At 35.5% G+C, this 6,000-nt stretch overlaps 1 protein-coding gene across 1 annotated transcript in view; it reads right to left on the reverse strand.

The window, feature by feature from the left end:
• LOC121946893 (E3 SUMO-protein ligase PIAS1-like) overlaps nt 1-4,002 on the reverse strand; it is a 68,737-nt gene extending 64,735 nt beyond the window's left edge. The window contains exon 1 of the mRNA XM_042491713.1: nt 3,989-4,002. The gene's annotated coding sequence lies outside the window, so the exon portion shown is untranslated. The remainder of the gene's footprint in view (nt 1-3,988) is intronic.
• Nucleotides 4,003-6,000: the final 1,998 nt, after the last annotated feature.

Here is a 6,000-nt window from a genome sequence, read left to right on the forward strand (position 1 = left end):
ACAATCTGAATCACTAAGTTATACTGTCATTGAGTTACAGAGGTTTGGACACACTGAATGGACATTTTTGTTTTTTATTATCTCAACCTAATCATTGTCTTGAAAAAAGACATTGCAGGTGACTAGAAGTGGGACTTATTAGTTGGAAAACACCAAGGGACAATAGCATAAAGCCTTATTCGAAGTAGATAATATTTCAGAAAAAAAAAAACATTTTACACGTCTTTCTTTTCTTTCTCTTCATCCAGGCGTTTTCCGAAAAATTAGAGGTTCAAACGATGTACTGAATGTGCGATTTACGGAGCCATCGAGACTTTGGTGAAATTGTGATGTCATATCTAAAGGCATAAACTGCCGCTGCAGTGCCGTTACAGTTATTCCACATGCAGATGCAAAAATGGCGCAGGGACACTGAGAGCACAGATGTGGAAGACCTGGAAACACTGACCAATCAGAGCAGACTGAGCTTTTTCGTGAGGGAGGCTTAAAGAGACTATGGGGCACCCAGTAGCTCGCCGCGGCGGCTGTGGGTTCGAATCTGGCCTCGGCCCTTTGCTGCATGTCATCCCCTCTCTCTCCCCCTTTCACACTTAAGCTGTCTAAATAAAGGCAAATAAAAGCTTCCAAAATAATCTTTAAAAAAAAAAACGACAGGCGCTAAAACGGAGCTTTTCAGACGGAGGGTGAATACAGGCATATTTAGGCAGAAAACGTGAGGAAAATAAGTGTTTTTTTTACCATTACAGCATGTAAACAATAGAAATATTCTTGTCAAAACCCAAAATACAAGTATGAACCTAAAAATGAAAACAGACTCTCAATTGTATGTATTTGCTGTTTTTCTTATTCTTATAATAAATTAAACATCTTAGGTTTCTGACTGTTGATTAAACTAAACAAGCAAACATTATTATCTGAGAAATACAATCAGTCAATAGATTTGCTGGCAATGAAAACAATCTTCAGTTGCTGCCCTATGCTCCCAAATATTCGACTCACATTATGAAAAAGCAGGCAAATGCCGAAGTTTAAGAAACCGTAACGATCTCTCCTCAAAGACCTGCACTTTCATTAATCATGGAAAGCCTATAATATACCACAGTGAGACCACATCTGGCTTCACAGGAGGCAGAGGCTGCAGCTTCATTACAGTCTGTGCAGCCCAACAGCAGCTGGCACAAAGAAGCACGTATAGATCCACAGATCCCGGCCAGGCAGTGGAAACACACTGGGGGAAAGTCTAAAAATAGCCCCAAGACTCTGATCAATACCTGCTAGATATGTTCCAACTCCGCTTTAGAAAGTTAAATTAAAACAGCGTTTCAGTGAGCAAACACAGTCATGTGAAGGCAAGGTGCATGAATATCCAGTGTAGATTTACTCGATTAGCTACTGTACTTCAGAGCACATTTGAGATACTTGTGCTTTTACTGAATATCTCCATTTTATACTTTTACTTCACTACATCTCAGAGACAAATATTGTACTTTTTACTCCACTTAATTTATTTTAGTTTACTTTCGTATCAAAAAAAAATTTAATTTCCCGATTAACTGAATTATTAAACTACGTCTTAAACTAAATAAACTACTTAAAAAATGGATCCGTTCAAAAATACATCGTCCCGAAGCTGAAAACAGGGCTGTTTTTCTGCTCAGGAAAAACTGACTTTTTATAAATGCATGGTTCTCAAAGAACAGCGGCGCTACAAACAAATGATGATCTTATATAACATGATGCATTGCTGTAGAATAAATAACTCAACAGCAGGCTACATAATGTAGTTAAAATAAGCACAACCTTAAACACCCACAGCAGTAAATGCAACATGCACATGAGCACAGCGATAATATTAATGAAAAAAAAAACATCAAATATAATAATAAAATACTTACAGGGAAAATTTTACCGCACAAAGAGTATTTTTACTTTTGATACTAGAAGTCAATTCTGCTATTAATGCTTACGTTTACTAAAGTACGGTTTTAAATGAGAACTTTTACTTGTAACAGAGTATTTTCAGTGTGGTAATAGTACTTTTACTTCAGTAAAAGGTCTTAATACTTCTTCCACTACTGTATGACTGTGAATCTCTGAGAGATTATCACCTGGACACTGCTGATAGATGGTTTATCCATGTTTATTATGCCTGTATCATTTACTTCTTTGTACTATTTGTATAGTTAAAACCTAAAGATCAGTTGACTTGTATGGACAGGTTGATGTTTAGTTTATCGTTGGTCATTGCTGACTTTAAATATATATTCATATAATATCCATATATACTAGGGGTGGAGGAAAAAAATTGATATTGCATAGTATCATGATATTTTTGCATGGCTATATTGTATCAGCACACAGATGACAAGTATCATTTTTTATTGTTTAAAAATTTTTATTATAAAAATAAAATTTTTTCCAAAACTTTTGGTAGTTTACTAGATTAAAATCAATTGTTTTTTTCAGTTCATTAAACATTTTTAAATTAATCATATTAGATAAAAACAGACAGATGTTGACAAAGTTTTCCTTTAGGGATATCATTTGCAATTGAAAAAGGTATTAGCCACAAGGGGAAGGGATGAAGAACAGAACAGGTTAAGAAAGTCGTGGACTTAGTTCCTATTTGCCTTTTTATAGTTATTTTTTTCCCCTTTAGCTGTGAACATATTATTTCAGCTTCTTTTACATAAACGGAAATCACTCATATAATAAGAGATATATAATTTCCTCTTCAGCTCAATACAAATAAAAAAGGTAATATACAGGATTCCCACACAGTGTCATGGGCAAAATTTCCAAAATTTTCCATGACTTTCAAGGACCCATATTAAAAAAATAGATAAATCTCACCATACTTGCCAAGTGTTTTTTTTTTTTTTTTTAAATAAATGTATAAACATGTAAGATTTAAACTCTGTTCAAACATACTTTCAGCTCTTCAGCATACATGGAGTAAGAATTCTGATGGTAAAAATACATTAAAGCTATATAATACTACAGAAATAAATGCATGTTAAGTTACACGGAAGGTTATCCCAACAGATTACTATAGCTATTTAATTACAAACAACAAAATCCCATGACTTTTCCAGACCTTGGAATTTGATTGTGACATTCAATGACTTTTCCAGGTTTTCCATAACTCTAAATATGTTATCACAATACACATCGCAACATTTTTAACATCACAATAATATTATAACGTGACTTAGTCAAAGTAGCTACCGTCATATCGTATCGTACGTCCTCTGGTGATGCCCACTCCTAATAACGGTCCTGTATCATCTTTATCATTATTTGTCCTTGTTCTTGGTTATTATGTCTATTTCTGTGTATTGAGAACAATGCAAAATAACAGAGTTTAATTCTGTGTATTTGTACACGCACTCGGCCATCAGAGGTGATTCTGATTCAACAGGTAAAGTGCGGCGCAGGTATCAGTCTAATGAGCAGGTAACGTTGCTGCAGCTGCACACACGCTCTGTCAGGAGTAAACTTTATCATCATTCATGTGTGAGAGATAACCGTCCATGTGTGCGTGTTTCCAAACATGACGCCGCTGTCACATTCAAACACAGTCTCGAGGCTCCCCGCGCCATAAAAAACCTCTCCAGCCAACGTTTTTCTTCCCTCAAAACATGACCCAAACACAGAGACAGAGACAGTCCATGTGTCCTGAAGTGGACCGCTGTCTCCCGCGTTAAAACAACACACAGGTGATGGTTATAAAGTGAAAGCCGCCCCGCCAGCAGCTGAAAACGGTCCGTTCAGCCAAACCAGCGCGTCTCAATATCAACATAAACATGCTCGTGCAAGCTTTGGCGCTCGCGGATTCAATAAAGTTGCCGCTGCGTTTGAGCGATAAACATCAACATGTGACAACATCTCAGCCCCACGAGGCTTAAATCACAGCCGCGCGCTGTGACTTGACAATCAAACGCTCGGTAACCGAGTAAAATTATAACGATTTCAGGCTGCGCCTTACCTTCAGTTCCGCACTCTCCGCCATCTTGTATTTCTTTGCGCAGGCGTGGTGAAGTGCTGTCACATGACTGGGACGCGCAGAGCGGCTGCGGGAACGCGCACACAGCGACAGGGGTGCGTTCAGGAACACAAATGATGAGAGGAAACAACAGCTGCAAAAGTTTGATATCAATGTAATAAAATAAAACATAAATATAATGTAATATAATATGTATAATATAATGTCAAATAAAATTATAATATAATATAATATAATATAATGTAATGTAATGTAATGTAATGTAATATAAAATATAATATAATATAATATATATAATATAATATATATAATATAATATAATATAGTACAATACAATACAATACAATACAATACAATAAATGTAATGTAATGTAATGTAATATAATATAATATATAATTTAATATAATATAATATAATATAATATAATATAATATAATATAATAATATAATATAATATAAAGAAGTGGGTTCAAATTGTTTTGCAAGAACAAGTCTTAAGTCCTTGCACTCAAGTCCCCAAGTCAAGTCCCAGTTCATGATGGAAATCTCTCAAGTCAGGTTCTAAGTCAACGCAGTTAAGTCCTGTCAAATCAAATCCCACAACCTAAACTTTGAGTTTCAAGTAATGAATAGTCATAATACGCTTTTTACCAAATGTAATGTAATTTAACAAGTGAAATAATATGTTATATTTACCAAAAACATGAATGCCTTTACAATTTGTACTTTATTGTTAAAACAAGTTTGTTTGAATTTGTTCAGCTTTGTCTGTAAGTTTCGATCCAAATGTTTTTGTTGCCTCAGTTTTTTTCTTTGTTGACCACCGCATTGTTTTTGCACAAGGATGAAATTATCTTAATGGCTGATTTTAAAATAACATAGACATACTTTTTAATCTTTGGGCTTTGGGAAGGTATCGAGCATTTTCAAGTCAAATGGCTCAGGTCTAATCAAGCCATGAGACACTGGTGTGAAAGTCAAGTTGCAAGTCTTATTTGATTTTATCAAGTGGAGTCATCGAATTTGAGAGCCAAGTCTGACTCAAGTCAGAATCATGTGACTCAGTCCACACCTCTAATATATTATAATAATGAAATATGATACAAAGGAATACAACAGAATAGATTGATCTTAACAAAAATGTGATTTAAGGTCCACTCACTTAACCTTATCACTTATCTTAATTAGTATAGAATAAAATGGACACCCGCATACAAACAGCCAACATGCAGCACACTCACATTTGTTGAAAATAAGCCTGCAAATTGCTGACCATGATCATACTTAGTCATTAAAGTCATAAAATGTTTTCTCCACACAAAGTATCTCAGTGTCCAAGACAGACTTTTGTTTTTCAAATTCTCCTGAATAATTCTGTCCCACTGGGAATCCCCTTTATTAGCCAAAAATGCAGGTCATCTCCAGCCATAACAATGTTGACCAAACAGTTTCAAATATCAACAGAACATCAATATCTTTGCCATCTTACAGTAACCGTACCATCAGTGCCACACCTCAACGTGCTCGGCTCATATTCCCCGTGCCAGTGCTGAGTAAAGGCCAGCGGTGCCAAGTGGAAAGCACATCTGGACCAGATCAGTCTGCTATGTGGCTTAAATCATTCCTATTCCTCCACCCAGCCTTTAACCTCACTGGTAATCTAAAATCATTACAGTCCAAAAGATCAGAATACAGTCCATCCACTTTTCTTTGCCTTTTTTTTCCAATGGAAAAACACTATAAAATACTGTATTTGTCATAGACTTGCATTAAGAAAACAGTCTTTATTGTCCTTCAGTTTACTGGTTTTGGAGGAAAACTAACCAGCAGCTTTAACCCAGCCAGAATTTTCACAATCAGAATCAGAAATTCCTTATTGATCCCGGGGAGTAACTGTGGTTTGTTACAGTTGCTCTAATACCAGCACAGAAAAAATAAGTAGCAGTACAAGTGTATAAAAGTATAACATAAAAAATACAGTAGTAAACAATTA

Source organism: Plectropomus leopardus, chromosome 1, assembly GCF_008729295.1.
Source record: "Plectropomus leopardus isolate mb chromosome 1, YSFRI_Pleo_2.0, whole genome shotgun sequence".
Lineage (NCBI taxonomy): Eukaryota > Metazoa > Chordata > Actinopteri > Perciformes > Serranidae > Plectropomus > Plectropomus leopardus.